Genomic DNA, 22,041 nt, shown 5'->3' on the forward strand with positions numbered 1-22,041 from the left:
TAGGACACTTGGGCTTGATGTGCCCAGGCTCCCTGCAATGATAGCATACACGAACCACTGTCGTTGGAGCACTCCTCTGGGGACAGCTAGCTACCTTGTGATCCATGCTCCCACATCCAAAGCACCCTGCACCACACGGTCTCTATGTAGCCTCCAACTTCCTCTTGGTTCCCTGTGCAGGCTTGCCGCCCTTGCTAGAACCTCCCTGATGATGAGCCTTACTAGGCTGCACCGCTGGACTAACCGTCACTGCCTGTGCCTGGATATCCTCCTCAATCTCTGCTGCAGTCTCAACCAGCTCTGCACGCGTAGCATAATTCCATCCTCTGCAATGGACCCTTAAGTCATCACGAAGAGCCCTCATAAACCTCCTAATCTAGGCCTCCATGGCCCGACCCCCATAAGATAGAAGTCGACTGAACTCCAAGTCCAGCTACCGCACTGACCATGTCCCCTTAGATAACTGAAGGAACTGCACCTCCAACCGGTCTAATACCTCTCTCGGAAAGTACTTGCGGTTGTACTCCTCCACGAAGTCAGCCCAAGTCATCTCCCTCTGCACTCTCCTAGCAGCCACTGATCTCCACCACACCTGAGTATCACCGATCAAGTTGTGAACCTCTATGTCCACCCAAAACTCTAGGGACTCCACCCGCTGGGACTCCCACCCCCGGAACCCTAGCATCACCGGCCACTCGAGCACCAACACCGCCCCCTCCGGCCGCACTCATGGAATCCTCCTGGACACCCTGCGACTCGCCAACACCCTCAGCTGCACACTCTGGTCCACAGTATCACTAACTGTTGGGCTTCTGCTCCTACCACGACCACGACCGCGTCCATGACCACGAACGCGTCCCCGACCAGCAACAACATCCTCTCTAACCATCTGCACTACCATGAACAGAAGGCTAAGCAAGCAATTTAAATAGAACACAAAAACATAAACTTACCGTGGAATCACACTATAGGCTCGAAGAAGATGTTCTAGGACTCCATGCCACACACAATTGACTAACTCACATAATCAATCAAGACATGCAAATCCCAAACATCTATATAACAAAGCCTAGTGAACCCAAACCTAGAACCGTAAGGGTTCTGATACCAAACTGAAACGAACCGACCCGTTTTTTAATAATAATAATAAATAATAAATATAATAATAATAATAATAATAAACTAAGCTAGTGGTCCCATATCCACTAACCACCTAACCACACACAACCAACATCGGGAATAAATCATACCAATAAATAACCAATAATCCAATAACCAATATTAAATAACAGTATTAATTCCAAAACCTTAAACTAATGATCCAAACAACATAAACCGGAGAACCATTAATCCTAAGCAACATTCTAGGAATCAACTTTAGCAACCTAACAGAAGCCAGACAACAACCAAGCGAGCCACTAGAACATCCTCCTCTTCATTTCCTTGATTCCATGATCACACTTTGCCTTTACCTACACCACAAACACAAATTGAGATGCATAAGTATTTTATAAACACTCAATGTGTCAAGCCTCCCATCTACTCGGCTATACACACAAGCAATTGAGATACTCTAACCATCAAACAACAATCAACAAACAAACCAGGCACTGCATCGACCGACGCCAACTTGCATCGACCGACACCATCAGAGGATTGCATTGACCGACGCATGATCTGCATCGACCGATGCAAGGTTCACTTGCATCGACCGATACTCACGTTGCATCAACCGACGCATGCTCGACATTACACGAAAAATCCTAGTTGTATCAACCGACGCCTCCACATGGCATCGACCGATGTTCCTAGGTCAAATCGCGTCGTCCTCGCATTGCATTGACCGACGCACAAAGTGCATTGAACGATGCACAAAGTGCATTGAACGATGCACAAAGTGCATTGACTGATGCACATGCCGAGCATCGTTTTCCCCGAAGCTTCTTACCGGATCTTCGTTCCTACAAACGTCAAACTCGATCCCAAGCCACAAGAAAGCTTCACAAAGCCTCTAATAACGTTCTAACAAGCCAAACAACACAGAAGCAAGCAGATCAGAGAAATCTCAAGCTTAGATAAGCCATGGTCATGCACTCACCTTTGCCAAGAAGATTATGAACCTTAAACAAGCAAAACAACGCTCCTACGAAGCTCCTACAACGATCCCAACTATAAATCTCCACAGGAACAGCCTCAAATCTCCCAAAAATCCTCAAGAACTTTTTCTCTCTTTTCTTTTCTCTCAAAAACGTCCAATCTCGTCGAATGAAGACAAAAACTCGACTTAAGGGTTTTCCCTAACCCAAAATGCAGCATTTTACTTAACTCGAACCGCACAAATGCATCACCAGTATCGACCGATACACATCCCAAACCGGGATTCCGATTCGCAGATGTTACATAATCTATGGTGGTGACTTTGGCAAAACAATAGAAAAAAAAGTAAAACCTCTTAGTAAAGACTATAGAGATACTGTGAAAAAAAATTTGACCCTTTAACCTTAAAAAATTTGGACCCTTTTATCATATCCTTATTCTATCTCCGCCTAAAACAACCCTGCACCTACCACATTCACAGACCCTCGTCCATCCTGAATAAAGAGGTTGAAAAGAATAGTCCAAGTCCATGCAGTACCGTGCCTCATCTATATTGAAAAAGGCATTTTCCCAAGGCCACAAAATAGAAAATTCTTTTAAAGGTTACATATCTTTTTAGTTAGGTTATGTATTTAATTTGAAAATGTGTTTATGCTTTTTATTTGAAAAATCTATGATATTTTGTTTGTCATTAATTATTCTGATTTCATATTTCTTAATCTTTTATTTGCATTAATAGAGTATTATATGATTTATTAAATGTTTGAAAGGAAAATAAAAAACCACATGAAAATTGAGAATTTGTATTAAAATTTTACAGGAAAGATATTTTTAATTAACTAACAAAATGTTAATGTGTAATAACACATAAAATAGACTCTCAAATATCATACCATCTATTTTTTATTGTCACATTAGCATTTTGTTAGTGTAGTTGCAAATTTTCTACTTTCATGTGGTTTTTCAATTTTACTTTCAAACATCTAATACATTATAAAACACATCTAATACATTATAAAACACATACGTAACAATATTTTACTTATGTTTTGTTTATATTTTGCATATGTTTTACTTATTTTTTTTGTTAATATCTATTCAACATTTCAAAGAACCAAAAAATGATTAATTTGCTGCCATATATAAACAATCACACCTACAATTTATATTTATATAGAATTTAATTTAAACTATACTCAATATATTAAACAATCAAATAATATATATATATATATATGATTTTATCAGTCACAAAATAGTATAAATATATAAATAATTAAAAATACATATTATCTACGTATTTTATGGGTAACTTGTATATGAACCTAAGCACGGCACTGAGTCCATGCATGGCCCTGGAGAAACCTTGTCGGAGAATTGAGGTCTTTACGGTCTTCGGTAGTTATAACTACATGTGAGCAGGAATTTCAACCTTAAAAATAAAATAGATATTACTTTGACGATTTCTTCTAAGAAAATCCATTTGTTGTGTATAGCTAAGTCATTCTAGCACTAACGCCAGTTTTGATATTTTTTTAGCTTCCAGTACATGTTTTTTTTTGTTTTCAAGTCCATTGCCCTGGAGAAACCTTGTCGGAGGACTCTTGGTTCGACGTCCATATGAGAATTGAGGTCTTTACGGTCTTTCGGCTGTTATAACTACATGCATGTGAGCAGGAATTTCAACCTTGCCAAAACATTAATAGATATTCCTTTAACCATTTCTTGTAAGAAAATCTAGTCTGTTGAGTCTAGTAAGTCATTGTAGCACTAACGCCAGATTTTTGACTTTTTCTTTAGCCTCCTTCTGTATTTTTTTTTTTGTTTTTCAATTCTTCAAAAACTATAAATAATAAGGTCTCAGAATAAAAATTCTTGGAGCCTTTAAATTTTCATAGCCGTCCTCAGGTAATAAAAAGAATGTTTGCAAAAACTAAGACCCCACTTGTTTTACTTAAAACACCACTTGTTTCCTAAATATAAACAGCAATCAATTCATGCATGTAACAATGTTTTTAACCAAAAAGCACTTGTTAATGTTATAATCTATTTTATTCGGTCAATTTTGGATGAAAGTCAAAGTCTTGGTGCCAAAATGGGAAAGTAAAATAACTGAGAGCATACTATATATGATTAATATAAGCAGCAAGTGGTGGATCATGGATCGTGTATATAAATGTTAAAGTGTGTATATCACAAGCAAAAGAGCTCAAATCATATTTTATCCACACACAAAAAAAGAGCTCACGTCGAGAAGGGAACAAAAATACATACATAAATAAATAAATAAGACACAAAGAGAAAGAAGATGGAGAAACAATTATATGAAACCGTGGAGGTTGCTCACGTCGAGCGAGCCGTCGGAAAACAAGACTCGTCGCCGGAAAAGGAGAAGGAGAAATCCCATAAGCATAGAGCAATATTTCACCTTCACCATCACTCAAAAGATGAGAAAGAAGAAGAGAAGAAAAAAGAAGGATCAAAGAGAGAGAAGATAGCTGCAGCAATGGTTGGTCTCGGAGCCACGCTCAAGAAGATTAAGCATCCGCGACACCATGGAGGCGGTGGAAAAGAGGAACGAACAAGAAGGAGGAGGAGAAGAAGATGAGTCGTCGGAGGAGGAGGAAGAAGAAGAAGGAGATGGAGATGATGGTGGGGATGAAGAAGAGGGAGGCAAGTTTAGTGCTTTCGTTACAATGATCGCCGAAGCACTTCAAGAATGAAAAAATGATTTGTGATCACTTTGTTGAATTCTGTCTATTCAATCTTGCTATCAAAATTAGCATGTAATATTTCTCTTCTATGCAAACTTTGAAAAGGGATGATAGTTTATAAAAATAACAGTTTTATATGTGATTGTTGATATGGAGTACTTTTGTTTATTGTGCGAATAAGATGACAATGTTATATATAGGGTATAACTGAAGGAACTGTACATATTTTTACAATGTCGTAGAAACGGTTTTAGTTCTTGAAAAAATTGGGAGGCACTTGAAGTTAAGCTAATATATGTTATGTTATGGCATCCAATGAGACTACTGCGATAAGTCATAGTTTAATATCTGCTTGGTGGTAATTACATTATGTGTGTTCTTCTAGAAAAATATACAAGAAATAAATAATCTCATGGGCCGCAACCGCAAGAGAATTGCTTCTGGAATTACATTGCTTGCGATATTCTTCATTATGCCAGGTTGTTTCTTCGACCTTCTTCTTCTTTAGCGCATCTGATTATTTGATCAATCAAAGGAAATACTTTACAATACACTTTCTTTCTTTTTCCGTGCAAAATACAGTACACTTTCTAGTACAATTTATTTGGTGCCTGGTAATTTAACAACCATAGCTATTGTCGGATGTATCAAATATACCGGTCTACGATTTGGAATATTCAAAATATGATTGCTATACACAAAGTTTGCATTATATAAGATTGGTATGATTACAAAGAAAAAGCATAAATTTTGTTAGCGAGTAATACTTTACTAATTGTATTTTTCTTGTCTTTGATATTGCTTATGATCATAATTTGCAATATTAGTTTCTATATATAAAAAAAAATTACTCCCAATTTATAATTAGGGAAGTTAACTTTTCGTAAAAGAAATATATTTAAAAATCCATTTGGGTTACCATAATTAAAAAAAAAATTGGTTTCAGTTCAGTCCGATTTAAAACTTCGTATTATAATACCACTTGTTTGGTTAGTGTTTTATCATTTTTCAATGTAATTTTTTTCATCTTATTGGTTCTATAAGGTACATGAATAAATTTTCTCAATCTAATATTATTTTTTGAGAAACTTTCTGTCAATGTGTGGAGAAGATGAAATAAAACTGTTTTTAAATGAGATAGGCCATAATAATATAAACATTTAATTCATTGGAATGTACTCATGGTTTCATAAATTTTAAATCAAAGATGATATTATTAAAGATAAAAATATAATGTTATTTTTTCTTTCAAAAAAAATCATGAAATAAACCAAAAAATTAACAGAAACTAATAACCGTAAAATTGAGAAAAAAAAAGAAGCAAATTGTAACTAAATCGAATTACATACGATATTAATATGGTTTCAGGCATTTAATTTTAATAAACCGGTAAACTATACAACCAAAAAAATTAAACCAAATCTAAATCGGGAAACCGTACACCTACACCTATTATTACCCCAATGGTCATATTGGTCCGGGGACCATTTTTTGTAAGACCTATTTAGGGGACAAAAAAAATCTAATTAGTTGAGTCGAGCGCAAGATATATGATTTTCAGTGCCATCTTTCCCACTTTAGTTTTTCAAAAAAAAATAAGTAATAAAAAAAAGCTGAAAAAAAAGTGAAAAATAGAAGGCTCCTAGCCATTTACTAAATAATAAACTAAAACACCATTTGGTTTACTTAAAGAGTACTTAAAATACTAGCCAATTCAACTCATTTGGAAACAACTAGCTCTAGTTAATTTTGTAATCTGGTTTGCCCGGTCAAGGTTGGATGAAGTCAAAGTGTTGGTACCCAAATGAGCGAGTAGAATGATTGAGAGCACATTATTTAATTATATAATTGATTAGTATAAGATGCAAGTGGTGTTTCATGGACCTTGTATATAGGTGTGCATAATAAACACAGAAAGAGCTCAAACACAATCTCGGAGAAACCAAAAACAAAAAAAGTGAAAGAGGATGGAGAAACAGTTACATGAATCCGTGGAGGCTGCTCACATTGAACAAGCCAAAAGAAAACAAGAGTTTACGCCGGAAAAGGCAAAGGAAAAATCCCATAAGCATAGAGGAATATTTCATCTTCACCACCACTCAAAAGATGAGAAAGAAGAAGAGAAGAAGAAAGAAGGATCAAAGAGAAGAAGATAGCTGCAGCAATGGTTGGTCTCGGAGCCACCCTCAAGAAGATTAAGCATCCACGACACCACGGGGGTGGCGGAAAAGAGGAACAAGAAGGAGGAGGAGGAGGAGAAGGAGAAGAGGAGGAAAGAGAAGAAGATGAGTCTTCGGAAGAGGAAGAAGAAGAAGAAGGAGATGACGGTGGAGATGAAGAAGAGGGAGGCAAGTTTAGTGCTTTCATCACAATGATCGCCGAAGCGATTGAAGAATGAAAATTTAATTTGTGATCACTTTGTTATCAATTTTTTCAAATTTGCTATTATATTCATTCGTAAATTTGAAATGGGACGTTGAATTTTATTAAAACATGGAGTTCTAGTCCTGTTTTTTTTTTTTTTTTTTTTTTTTGTGTGGGAATATTGGAAATATAGTATAAATAAACGACTGATTCCCCATCTCCTTAGCCAACCTTTAGAAAAAATATTGTAAGCTCTTAGTTTTTAGTTTTTAATGCTATTTCATATCCCCTGACTTCTCAATTATAGAGTTGATCAGTTGGCACAGAGAGAGAAATAGAGGGTGTAAAAGTCTACCTTTATAGGCCTCTAGCTCGTTCCCACCTTGTTGTTTGTAACTCAAGTTTCTAATCATTTTAAGCCTGGTTATTCGATCATATAAACATGTAGTTATTACATAATTGATCAACTCTTGTTGACATTTTTAATCTATATATCATATTTTTGCTTTTCTGAACAATGATATATAGTGCATGTGAAAAGATTTTACAAATTTGATTTAGTTACTTATATCGTCAAGGTTCACTTGTCTTTCTATTATATCAAATTTTGAGATAACTCTACGTTTGATTATGCTTGAGTTATAGTGATTTAAGGTGGTCAATTTGAAGTGGTTTCCAATATCATATGAGTGAAGTAAAACACAAGAAATGGTCGTGTAGTGATATTTGGGAGACAATGGAGAAGTTTTCGACTACTCCAATCGTTTGATGAGGTGGACTGACATAACAAGTGATATCAAAGTTTAACTTAGACGAGTTTGAAGTGATATGGGCTCATACTGTCGAAGGTAAAGGTTTGATTTGCAGCAAAGACGTCATGCTCCGATTTCTGAAAAATGGCAGTGCATCTCGAAAAGAGTAATATAATTAATTTGGGGCACTAATATCACCAAAATGCTTCTTTTTTTGGGTTTAATGGTAAGATTTATACCAAATAAAGAAAGGTTTATATTTTACAATGAAAACACAAAAACACACCTAGCTCTTATAGAGAGAGAGAGAGCAATGGAACATCATACATACATATATGAGTTTTGCCACACTTAAAGTGGGCTATTGATACAACCAAAGTAAAAAACCAAAATGTATTTACGTTTTCTTCAACACATTATTAGAGAATTTCACTATTAAACATATTTGAGATAACGATTCATGATGGGTTGCATACTAGGAAGTGATTTCTAGTGTCAGTGTGAGTGTGAACAAAACACACACAAAATAATTTGTTGGTAATCCGCAGAGTTAGTGGACAATTATTTCTGAGTTTTCTGAAATAACGCACTAGCTGTCGGAGAAAAATGGGTCTGAGTAGTAGAGCATGCATGAGGCCAACGGGTCATGATTTATATTTTTTCAAGGTAGAATGATCGAATTACTTGACTTGTGACTGAACCGAGAAAGGAAGGGGCTGAGCTTGACTTCGAAGGCAAATCCACGCGCTAGAAGGACGATGCTCAATGGAACTCTCGGCCAAAGGGAATCCATGCACAATACTTGAAGACTTAGACGAAGCAAAAGGACAAAAAATATACATCTTTTTGCTAGAAACTTATGAGTTTATTTCAAAATTCATTTATGAATTACAAATGAAAACGTAATGAGCTTATAACGAGCTCGTACATACGTTCATGTTGAAAGCAGAGTTTAGAACACAAGGTAATACAAAGAGAAGAGAGGCTTAAAAGTATATCTTCATTCTTATCAAAAACGATTACATTGCATCATCCTTATATAATGGAGTGATGTTTAACGTAAAGGTTACAATAATAGGTAGATTGCTGACAAATGTCATCATCAGCAGCAGGCGATCGGTGATGCAAGAGAGCTGAACCTGCTCTGTGTTTGGAGCGTAGTATGAGCTGGCTTTGGTTCTTTGACTGTACGAACAGCACAAGTGGTGTGTGACTGTCTTCTGTTACCGTTAACGAGAGATGCCATTTGAACATAAGCAACAACGGTGGGCTTAGTATCCTTAAGGCCCAAATCAGCTTGTTGCTGGACTCCATTTGGGGCTTTACAACTTACATCCCCCCTCAAACTTTGGGTGGGTGGTGAGACCACACCAAGTTTGAACCTAAGATCAGTGAAGATTTGAACAGGCAAGGATTTGGTGAAGATATCAGCCAGTTGATGAGCCGAGGGAATGTGATAGACCACCATTGTGCCATCTGCAACTTGTTCACGTACATAGTGGTAGTGTACTTTGAAGTGTTTGGTCGTTTTGTGGAGAGTTGGATTCGCAGAGAGATAAACCGCAGACAGATTGTCACAGTACAGTTCCGGCACATGAGAGAGAGGCACTCCCACGTTGTCCAAAAGATCCTTTAAACATGTAACTTCAGCTGCTGTATCAGAAAGACACCGGTACTCTGCTTCAGTGGAACTGCGAGAGACTGAAGTTTGTCGTTTGGCGGACCAAGAGATGAGATTCTTACCAAGGAAGGTACAAAAACCACCAGTAGAGCGACTAGTAGTTGGACAGCCTGCATAGTCACTGTCATAGTAAGCTCTCAGTGTAGAGTCAGTGTCATTAGAGTAGGTGATTCCATAGTCAATGGTTCCTTTGATGTATCATATGATCCTCTTAAGGAGATGGAAATCAGCCACAGTTGGAGAATGCATTCGTTGACACACGAGATTTACTGCGAATTGTATGTCTGGACGAGTGAGAGTGAGATATTGCAGCTTACCAGCTAAGCTACGGAACAGAGTTGGTTGATCAAACTGCTCATCGTACCTTGACCTTTTGAAGCTCTAGTGGTAAGGGTGTTGTCGCTGGAGCACAATCGGCCATTCCTGCAGCGAGAAGAAGATCCTCTGCATACTTATGCTGGTTAAGAAACAAGCCTGCAGTGTGATAGTGAAACTGAATCCCAAGGAAGTAACTTAACCTGCCAAGATCCTTCATGCGAAACTCTTGATTCAAGGACTCAAGAAGTTCATTGATCAAGGCTGGATTATTTCCTGTCAGAGCCATATCATCAACGTACAGCAACAGTATAATGATGTTGTTGTTTTTAAGGTACACGAAGAGAGAAGGATCCTTAAAGCTGCATTCAAAACCAAACTTTAGCAGGAATGTACTGAAGTTATCGAACCATGCCTGAGGAGCTTGTTTCAATCCGTAGACAGCTTTGTTCAGTTTCCAAACATAATCTGGATGAGCTTTATCAACAAATCGAGGTGGCTGTCTCATGAACACTGTTTCTGTTAAATCGCCATGAAGAAAGGCATTTTTAACATTAAGTTGTTTAATCTCCCAGTTGTAAGCAGTTGCTGCATCAAGTACAAGGCGAACTGTGGCGGTTCTAACAACAGGGCTATACGTTTCAAGAAAATCAACACCCTCCTCCTGATCATAGCCCTTAGCAACTAGACGAGCCTTGAGTCTATCCAAACTACCATCGGCTTTTAGCTTTGTCCGGAACACCCATCTGCAACCGAGAACATTCATTTCAGGTTCTGGTGGAGTCAACGTGAAAGTATTGGTTTCAACAAACGACTCGACTTCATCTCCCATAGCCCCAGTCCAACCAGGATCCTTTAAAGCAGAGGCTATTGTTTTTGGTTCCTTGACAGTGGTGTGTGTAGCATGAAGAGCATATCTGGGGTTTGGCTTGCGAACTCCATCCTTTCCTCGAGTGATCATATTGTGATCATTGACAGTGGGAACTGGTAAGGGTGGGAAATCCTCATCTGTGAACATCAAGGTGTCAGTAGAGTATGTTGTAGCAGGACTACCAGGTGCAGAATCGGAACTTGCAGTAGGTGATGCTGTTTCTGAAACCACTATATGATCTGTTGTTGACACTGGGATTGGTTATGCAGATACTGAAACAATCACCAGATCCTCTGATGAAGTAGATAGCTCACTGTCAGGCTTTGAGGGAGATAAAAAACCTTGTTGCCAGACTGACATCAATGGTGTTGTTGTTGGAGGGAGAAAACTCGAGTACTCAGCTTCAAAGGGAAACACATGTTCATCGAAGAGAACATTTCGACTGATGTATACACGACCTGTTGGAGGGTAAACACAGCTATATCCTTTGTACTTGTCGTTGTCGCCGAGAAATACTGATGTTCATATATTTTACCATGTTTTCCCTTAGTTTATTCACATCTTTTGCATCTTTTGCTATCCATTTAGGCCATTATTGTGTAGCTTTAGCACTAATCATGCATTATAGTTTAGATTCATTGCATTTGTATCTTTTCATGCATATTCAGGTGATTTTGGAGCTCAAGGAGCTTGGAAGCAATGCTGAGGAGAAGTGAAGCAACCATGAAGGGAAAGCAAGAGAGTTAAGGCTGAAACAACAAGGTCCAGAGTCCAACTCGACCGCACACTCGACCAGACACTCGACCGTGTGCTGAGGAGGACTCGACCGAGTGGAGAATGCACGAGAGAAGCCAGCTCGACCTGCCACTCGACCGAGCACAGGTCGAGTTGACTGAGCCGTTGACTATTTTGTCTTTTAGTATTTTTAGGGCTTCCACCCCCTCTCCTATATAAAGCCTTGTACCTGCAGCCACCAAAAGAGTCCAGCTTTTAGATATTCTCTAAACCTAGTTTTTACCCTTTTCGGAACTATTCTTTTTGCACTTTTTATTTTCCTTAGATTTTGTACTTGTTTGAGAGAGAGAAAAGACTAGATTCTTGTATTTTGTTAGTTTCATAACTTTCAAGATATAAAGATTTCGAGTTTTATTTCTTCATCAATATTGTAGATCTATGTGTTATCTTTCATTTGATGCAAGTTTCAATATTTTCTGGGTTTATGATTTTTGTGTTCATCATGTGTTCTTGTGAGTAGTTCTTTAAGATCTTGAGGATGGGTTAGGTTTGATTGATCTTGTGGTTTGTGTGATTTGGTCAACCTTGATTGTTATAGATCTCTTCTAGGCTAGATGATCTTAATGCTGATCCTGAACTGAGAGGTTAGGGTTTGATTTCAAGCATCATCGCATCACACCAATGTTTAAGGAGCATAGATAAGGCTAGATCTAGAGCTTACCATTAGGCTTGCTAAGAGATTAGAGGTCTTGTTTGGTTTGAGATGTATTGCTTAATGCCTGCTTGTGTAGATTCTTTACTGTGTGAGAACAAGTCTAGAATTGCATAGGTTTGATTGTTTCTTGCCATGAGAGTGGAAGAAACTTGTCTTAGATTTATATGTCTAGAGATTAGCTCAAAGTTTGCTTGAGATTTGTTGACCAAGTTAGATAACCACAATGATTAGTTCAGCCCATGAATCCCTCCTCAAGGCCTTCTTTGTTTATTGATTTTTAAGTCTTAATCATGTTGCTTGCTTGTTTGATTCGTATTTGCATTGCTCTGTTTTTATTGTGTTGCTCTGTTTCCCGGATTTATCCAGCTCGACCCTGCACTCGACCTACACTCGGTCGAGTGCTTGCTCGAGTTCATCCCCAGAATTCTTGTTAATGATTTGTGATTGTTCTGTTTCATTCCTATTTGCATTTCTGTTACATCTACTCATTGTCCTGTTCATTATTGTCTTGCATTAGTTCATCATAGTAGTTTTTATTTCTGTTCTAGCTTCATATAGTCATAATCATTCTGTTCCATTCGCATTTAGTTCTTAGTTCTTGTAGTTTTACTTTCTGCATCTTTACATTTTCATCTTAGGATTGTTAGTGACAAACAATCTTTGCATTTGGCTTAACTTAGATTCATATACATATCTTAATTGTTCACAAACACTCATTTAGGATTGATACCTCTTATACTGCAACAGAATAAGGGGAATTGAAACACCCATCCATCTATCCATTCATATCTCACCATTGCATACATTCATCATCATTCATTCATCACCCACATAACAAAAATCTTGTTTCAATTTGGCACCGTTGACCATTTGAGTGTGTTTTTGTGACATTTAGGATCTATATTAGTCTAAGATTAAGTTCGTTTATACTCTTGTGAAGTTGCTGTATTCGAATCTTCTGTTGCTGGGTTGAAGTTGAATTTCAGGTACCACTCGACCAGTCACTCGACCGAGCAGTGATCGAGCACTTGATCGAGTCAGAAGCCGTGTACATTTGGCCACCACTTCCCAGTCGACTCAACCACCCACACGAGCCTGAGCTCAATTGTGAACATGTTCGAGTCTGTACTCGCGTTTGTTGATGCACACAAGGTCTAAGGGGAAAGACAATCTTCAAAGGCCTATTGACAACATCCATAGGAAGCAAAAGGGTTTGGGAAATCAGAGAAGGAGAGTAGTTCAACAACAGCAAGAGGTTCCAATCATAATGGAGCAACAAGATCAAGTTCCAAGACCAAGGAACATTGGTGCTGGAGATGCACCTAACACCCACAACCAAAGGGCTGGTATTGTGCCTCCAACAGTGCCAAACAACAACTTTGAGATCAAGAGTGGATTGATCTCCATGATTCAAGCCAACAAGTTTCATGGGTTGCTAATGGAGGATCCACTAGATCATCTTGATGAGTTTGACAGAATCTATGGTCTTACAAAGATCAATGGAGTGAGTGAAGATGGATTCAAGTTGAGGCTTTTCCCATTCTCACTTGGAGACAAGGCTCACCTTTGGGAGAAGACTCTTCCTACTGGAGCAATAACAACATGGGATGCATGCAAGAAGGCTTTCTTAGCCAAATTCTTCTCAAATGCAAGGACTGCTAGATTGAGGAATGAGATTTCTGGGTTTGCTCAAAGAAACAATGAAAGCTTTTGTGAAGCTTGGGAGAGGTTCAAAGGATTTCAAACTCAGTGTCCTCATCATGGCTTCAACAATGAGTCACTCTTGAGTACCTTGTATAGAGGAGTGCTTCCCAAGATAAGGATGCTTCTTGACACAGCCTCTAACGGAAACTTCCTCAACAAGAATGTGGAAGAAGGCTGGGAGTTAGTTGAGAATCTTGCTCAGTCAGATGGCAACTATAATGAGGACTATGCCAGAACCATAAGGAGTTCCTCAACTGATCAAGAGGACAAGTACAAGAAGGACTTGAAGATGGTCAATGAGAAGCTTGACAAGATCCTTCTTAGCCAACAAAAGTCTATTCACTTCATTGGTGAAGTAGAGGTTCCAATTCAAGAGGGGGAGACTGAGTTTGCTGTGTTATGCTACATGCAAAACCAGGGAGGATTCAAGGGCTACAACCAAGGAGGTTTCAAGAACAACATTCTCTCTTATAGGAGTATCAATGTGGCCAACCCTCAAGACCAAGTCTATCCACCTCAACAGCCTCAACAGCAACAACACTATGTCCCCAAGCAACAACATCAAGTGTTCCAGCCTCAGTTGTGTCCCCCACCAGGGTTTCAGACTAACCAAGGCCAAGAACAAGACTTAAGAGCAATGATGCAACAATTGTTGTTTGGACAAACACAAGGAAAGATTGAGGCAGCAAACAGATTTGCTAAGTTAAACAGGAGGATATCAGATGTTTACAGTGAACTCCATGCCAAGTTTGACACACTTACTTCCAGGATTGTGACTATGGAGAATCAACTAGCTAATGCACCAAATAACAAAGGCAAGGCCCTTATGCACTCTATAGAATCTGCTCATGCTATCAATCTACGCAGTGGAAGGGTTCTACCAACATGAGAGGGCGCTTTACCAGACACTGAGGACAGTGGTAATCAAGAAGGGGAGGGTTTTCAACAAGAATAAACTCAGAATGAAAACGCCATCGAACTCGACCCACCACTCGACCACTCACTCGACCGAGTGTGTGATCGAGCACCCGATCGAGCAGCCTCTCAAGAAAAAACTAAGCTAGTTGCTTCCTAAGAAAAAGAAGTCTGGTTCATTCCTCCTCCTTACAAGCCTCCACTACCTTTCCCAGGAAGATTTAAGAAGCAGATGGTTGAAAAATACAAGGCATTGTTTGACAAACAAGTTAGAGAGATTGAGCTTAGAATGCCTCTAATAGATGCCTTTGTGATGATTCCTCCTTACCAGAAATTCTTGAAAGATGCTGTGATGGAAAGGATCAAAGAAGTTCAAGGAATGTTGATTCTTAGCCAAGAGTGCAGTGCCATCATCACAAAGCAAGTGAATCCTCAAAAGCTAAGGGATCCTGGTTCCTTTACTCTACCTTGCTCTATAGGCCCTATAACTTTCAACAGATGCCTATGTGATTTGGGAGCCTCAGTAAGCCTAATGCCTCTATCAGTTGCTAAGCGCCTAGGGTTTACAAGGTATAAGCCATGCAATATATCCTTGATTTTGGCTGATAGATCAATAAGATTACCACATGGTGTTTTGGAGGATCTACCAGTTAGAGTTGGAGAAGTAGAAGTCCCAACAGACTTTGTAGTCTTGGAAATGGATGAAGAACCAAAGGATCCTTTGATACTAGGGAGACCTTTCCTAGCTACAGCAGGAGCAATAATTGATGTGAGATAAGGGAAGATTGATCTTAACTTGGGAGAGGACTTCAAAATGACATTTGACATTGTGGAGGCTATGAAGAAACCAACCATTGGAGGGCAAGTCTTTTGGACTGAAGAGATGGACAAACTATCAAAGGAATTAATGGAAGAACTAGCAGAACAAGATCACCTTAGAACTGTTTTAACCAAGAGTGGGGAGGAAGGATTCATTCATCAAGAAACCAAAGCTTATGAGAAGATATTGGACTCTTGTAGAGAATCAGACCATCCAGAGGTTTTTAAGGGATTACCAGCACAAAGAGAGGAAGTCTGGTCAGTACAAATAGCAACTTTGGATAGCTCGACCATCAACTCGAGCACACACTCGACCGAGCACCGTAGCCACTCGACCGAGTGCAACACCGAGTCCTACATAAATGATTGGTCTGAACTAAAGGCACCAAAAGTAGAGCTCAAACCTCTCCCATCTGGGCTAAGGTACGTTTTTCTAGGTAAGAACTCTACTTATCCTGTGATAGTAAATGCTAAGTTGAGTGAAAATGAACTTGATTTGCTAGTTGTAGAGCTAAGGAAGTATAGGAAAGCAATTGGTTATACTTTGGATGACATTCAAGGCCTTTCACCTAGTCTTTGCATGCATAGAATCCATCTTGAAAATGAATCCTACTCTAGTATTGAACCTCAAAGAAGGTTAAACCCCAACTTAAAAGAAGTAGTTAAAAAGGAGATCCTTAAGTTGCTTGATGCTGGTGTAATCTATCCTATCTCTGATAGTACTTGGGTTTCACCAGTTCATTGTGTCCCAAAAAAGGGAGGAATAACTGTGGTAAAGAATGATCAGGATGAATTAATTCCCACTAGAACCATTACAGGGCATAGAATGTGCATTGACTATAGAAAGCTTAATTCAGCTACTAGGAAAGATCATTTTCCTCTTCCTTTCATTGATCAAATGTTGGAAAGATTAGCTAATCACACTCACTACTGTTTCTTGGATGGATATTCTGGATTTTTCCAAATTCCTATTCATCCCAATGATCAAGAGAAGACAACATTCACATGTCCATATGGTACTTTTGCTTATAGAAGGATGCCATTTGGATTATGTAATGCTCCAGCAACTTTTCAAAGATGCATGATGTCTATCTTCTCTGATCTCATTGAGGATGTTGTGGAAGTTTTTATGGATGATTTCTCTGTCTATGGAGACTCCTTTCCTTCTTGTCTTGCTAATTTATGCAGGGTTTTAAAGAGATGTGAGGAGACAAATCTTGTTTTAAATTGGGAAAAGTGTCACTTCATGGTTGAAGAAGGGATAGTTCTTGGTCATAAGATTTCAGAAAAGGGGATTGAGGTTGATAAGGCAAAGATTGAAGTCATGGTTCAACTCCAACCACCAAAAACAGTCAAGGACATAAGAAGCTTTCTTGGGCATGCTGGGTTTTATAGGAGATTTATCAAGGATTTCTCAAAGATAGATAGGCCATTGACAAGGTTGCTATGTAAGGAGACTGAGTTCAACTTTGATGAAGATTGCTTGAAGGCTTTCAAGGAGATCAAAGCTGCTTTGATTTCAGCTCCAATAGTCCAAGCTCCAAACTGGGACCTTCCATTTGAGATTATGTGTGATGCTTCAGACTTTGCAGTAGGAGCAGTCCTAGGTCAGAAAAAAGATAAGAGGCTGCATGTGATTCACTATGCAAGTAGAACCTTGGATGAAACTCAAGGAAGATATTCAACAACAGAGAAAGAGCTCTTAGCAGTGGTATTTGCCTTTGAAAAGTTCAGAAGCTACTTAGTAGGGTCCAAGTGATTGTGTACACTTATCATGCTGCTTTGAGGCACATCTACTCAAAGAAGGATACAAAACCAAGGTTGTTGAGATGGATTTTGCTTCTCCAAGAGTTTGACATGGAAATAGTTGATAAAAAGGGGATAGAGAATGGAGTAGCTGATCACTTGTCTAGAATGAGGATAGAAGAAGAGATTCCAATTGATGATTCAATGCCTGAGGAGAAAATGATGCTGATTGGGTCAACACGGCTCCCCACTCGACCTCTCACTCTAACAGGCACTAGGCCGAGTATGTTTGGGTGCCCGATCGAGCAGGACGAGATGGAGGAGTGGATGGCACTTGAGAGTGAAGATCTGCCTTGGTATGCTGATATAGTCAATTACAAGGTGCGTGAAGAAATCCCAGCAGACATGGACTCCTATAACTCCTCAAGGACATCAATGGATACTATTGGGATGAACCTTACTTATACAAGAAGGGATCAGATGGATTGTTTAGAAGATGCATAGCAGAGAATGAAGTTGAAGGAGTGTTAGGACATTGCCATGGTTCTGCTTATGGAGGCCATTTTGCAACTTTCAAGACAGCCCAAAAAGTCTTAAAAGCTGGTCTATGGTGGCCTACATTGTTCAAAGACACTCACAAGTTCATCACAAAGTGTGATGTTTGCCAAAGGATGGGGAACATCACAAGAAGGAATGAGATGCCTCAAAATCCAATTCTTGAAGTTGAGATATTTGATGTGTGGGGAATTGATTTCATGGGACTCTTTAATCCTCCTTCAAATAGGAATGCCTACATCTTAGTAGTAGTGGACTATGTCTCCAAATGGGTGAAGGCCATTGCTAGCCCCACTAATGATCACAAGGTGGTTCTTAAACTTTTCAAGAACATAATCTTTCCAAGGTATGGAATCCCAAGAGTTGTGATAAGTGATGGAGGATCACACTTCATCAATAAAATCTTTGAAGGAATGCTAAGGAAGTATGGAGTTAAGCACAAGGTGTCTACAGCCTATCACCCTCAGACAAGTGGGCAAGTTGAGGTGTCAAACAAACAGATCAAGGCCATTCTATCAAGAATAGTATGAGCAACAAGGAAGGATTGGTCTATTAAACTTGATGAAACACTTTGGGCTTATAGAACAACTTTCAAAACTCCAATAGGAAGAACCCCATTCCAGCTTGTGTATGGAAAGTCTTGTCACCTTCAAGTTGAAGTTGAGTACATGGCTCTATGGGCAATCAAACTCCTTAACTTGGATCTTGAAACAGCACAAGCTAAGAGAAGCCTTGATTTGCATGAACTTGAGGAGATCAGATTGGAAGCTTATGAAAACTCCAAAATCTACAAGGAGAGGACTAAGGCCTTCCATGATAAGAAGATTCTCATCAAGGACCTTAAGCATGGAGACCAAGCTTTGCTTTACAATTCAAAACTCAAGTTATTCCCTGGGAAGTTAAAAAGTAGATGGGGAGGTCCTTTTGAAATAAAAGAGATCTTACCATATGGAGCTGTTACACTTCTCAACAAGGATGGTAGTGAGTTCACAGTCAATGGTCAGAGGATTAAGAAGTATTTGGGAGAGAAGGAGACACATGAGAAGTGCTCAATGCTTCTCAAAGATGCCCCTCAAGCTTGAAGAGCCATGGAAGTCAAGCTTAGTGACTCTAAACAAGCTCACTAGGGAGGAAGTCCCTAAGGTATCCCTGTCTATATTATTTAGGATTTTTGGTATTTTGACTTGTTTTGGTATTTTTGAGGTCAGGAAAGCAATGGAGTCTAAACAGAAGAAGAGAGGAACATTCGCGGTCCAGCTCGACCCCCCCACTCGGACATGCACTCGACCGAGTGCCGGTTGATCTCCGTCGTCGAGCTGCTCCAAAGTCCATCTCCAAGTCACCAACAAGACCCCAACTACTCCTATGACAGCATGCAGATGGATGTGGACAACTTCTTCCACAATCCCTAAGGTACCACCATCACCTTCACTTGTAAATATCATTGCATTTCATTGTTGTGTTTTGTTTTTAATCTTGAATCCTCTTACAAATTTCTTTCACACAGATGACTGTGTGATTTAAGTTTGGGGGAGGGTTTGAGATAGCATTTGATGTTGTGTTTTGTGTTTTTATTTCAAATTTTTAGCATCTTCATATTAGTATTTGCATAGCATCTAAGGCATAGAAAAACCCTAAAAATTTGAAAAATTTTGAAAAAATCTTTAAAAAAAAAAAGAGTGTTCATGTAGTTTGCATTGCATATTAGGATCTTGTTTAGCATGTTTCATATAGGATTGTATAATATTTGCATTAGGGATCTATGATGAGTATTTCCTTGTTAGCTTGCTTAATTCACTAGACTAGGATCAATGCCCAAGTTAATAGTACTTTGATGCTAGTTGAGTAGTTGGAAGCATAAGATTGAACCAAGCCTTGAATTCTTGCATTGCATTTGGTCTATATTGAAGCATGTTGTGATTTGAAACCATTTCCTACTTATAAGAGCCTAATATTGACTTATAATTATCAATGTGTGCATTGCTTTAAACTCATGGATACCATATACATACTTGGATCATCTTTCTCCTTTTTACCACTCTTGTTGATCCAAGTAGCTGATTTCCTCATTAAGAATCAGTTCCCCTACCCTTAACCAATCCTTCTTTCAAGCCATGTTTATTCTTGTGTGTGTGAGGCCTATTTTTGGGATTGAGCTTGGTAGAAAGTGTTAGGTTTGAACTGACAAGAGTAAGACCTTGTGTAGTTCTAGTTTGCATTTTTCAAACTAGATAGGACTAGGTGGTTCACTTGTTGGGTTTGGGACTTGGCTGTTATGAAAAGAAAAGAAAAGAAAGAAAAAGAGAGAGAACAAAGGGTATAGAGTCTTTAAGAGGAGATTGTGTTTAAACAAAGTCTAGTGAAAGGATGGGAAGTAAGGTATTGTTGAAAATGGTTCTAGCTTAAGAAAGAAAAAGAAAGAAAAGGAAAGTCTAGCAAAAAGCTTATATGTCTTAAGAATAAGAAGAAAAGAGAACCATAGCAAATAAGTAAGAATCCCCCATCCCACTAGATAGATCAAATAAGAAACCTCTCCTAAGATTTGAAAACCAAAAAGAGAAAAGGGTGAAAGAGAAAAGAAGAAGTAAAGGGTAGCACTAGGATCATTTGGGTTCAGATTGCTAGGATAAACACTTTGGGTACCTTTGGGTAGACTAGGTTTTGTTATTGTATGTGTCTAAGTGTTCTTACCTTTAGCATTCTTTTAAAGCTCAATCCATTTTCATGAGAGAACCTTGATATTGACAAGCCCCACTCTAAAAAGAGACCATCATTGTCTCAAAACCTTTATCTCCAAGCCAAATGAGTTTAAGCATTGCATAGAATTGATTCATGTTCTTGATTAATGAATGTTAAAGGAAATGGTTGATTTGAATGCATGTGGACATCTAAGGCTCAAATCAGTAAAGGTTGTGATATGCTTGTCTAAAGTCTTTAAGTACAGCTCATTCAACTTTCATCATAGTATTAGTAACTTGGACATTGATTCTAGATGGTCTATTTGCAAGCTTTAGGAGCTGAGATCCTACTTTCAAACCTCACATACCTTCTTATGTCTTGCTTATTTGCTTGAGGGCAAGCAAAGACTAAGTTTGGGGGTGTTGATGTTCATATATTTTACCATGTTTTCCCTTAGTTTATTCACATCTTTTGCTATCCATTTAGGCCATTATTGTGTAGCTTTAGCACTAATCATGCATTATAGTTTAGATGCATTGCATTTGTATCTTTTCATGCATATTCAGGTGATTTTGGAGCTTAAGGAGCTTGGAAGCAATGCTGAGGAGAAGTGAAACGACCATGAAGGGAAAGCAAGAGAGTTAAGGCTGAAACAACAAGGTCCAGAGTCCAACTCGACCGCACACTCGACCAGACACTCGATCGTGTGCTAAGGAGGACTCGACCGAGTGGAGAATGCACGAGAGAAGCCAGCTCGACCTGCCACTCGACCGAGCACAGGTCGAGTTGACCGAGCCGTTGACTATTTTGTCTTTTAGTATTTTTAGGGCTTCCACCCCCTCTCCTATATAAAGCCTTGTACCTGCAGCCACCAAAAGAGACCAGCTTTTAGATATTCTCTAAACCTAGTTTTTACCCTTTTAGGAATTATTCTTTTTGCACTTTTTATTTTCCTTAGATTTTGTACTTGTTTGAGAGAGAGAAAAGACTAGATTCTTGTATTTTGTTGGTTTCATAACTTTCAAGATATAAAGATTTCGAGTTTTATTTCTTCATCAATATTGTAGATCTCTGTGTTATCTTTCATTTGATGCAAGTTTCAATATTTTCTGGGTTTATGATTTTTGTGTTCATCATGTGTTCTTGTGAGTAGTTCTTTAAGATCTTGAGGATGGGTTAGGCTGGATTGATCTTGTGGTTTGTGTGATTTGGTCAAGCTTGATTATTGTAGATCTCTTCTAGGCTAGATGATCTTAATGTTGATCCTGAACTGAGAGGTTAGGGTTTGATTTCAAGTATCTTAGCATCACACCAATGTTTAAGGAGCATAGATAAGGCTAGATCTAGAGCTTACTATTAGGCTTGCTAAGAGATTAGAG

The 22,041-nt window shown here is 38.7% G+C and overlaps 1 non-coding gene and 2 pseudogenes across 1 annotated transcript; 2 read left to right on the top strand and 1 right to left on the bottom strand.

The window, feature by feature from the left end:
* Positions 1-4,321: 4,321 nt before the first annotated feature.
* LOC104771292 (uncharacterized) lies at positions 4,322-4,948 on the top strand (annotated as a pseudogene).
* Positions 4,949-6,719: 1,771 nt separating this feature from the next.
* On the top strand, positions 6,720-7,392 carry LOC104771293 (uncharacterized; annotated as a pseudogene).
* A 6,512-nt stretch (positions 7,393-13,904) lies between these two features.
* Positions 13,905-14,011, bottom strand: LOC147919342 (small nucleolar RNA R71). The gene has a single exon (XR_015594200.1). It is a non-coding gene; the product is annotated as a small nucleolar RNA R71 (small nucleolar RNA).
* Positions 14,012-22,041: the final 8,030 nt, after the last annotated feature.

The sequence above is a fragment of the Camelina sativa genome, chromosome 20 (assembly GCF_030686135.1).
Source record: "Camelina sativa cultivar CO46 ecotype springtype chromosome 20, ASM3068613v1".
Lineage (NCBI taxonomy): Eukaryota > Viridiplantae > Streptophyta > Magnoliopsida > Brassicales > Brassicaceae > Camelina > Camelina sativa.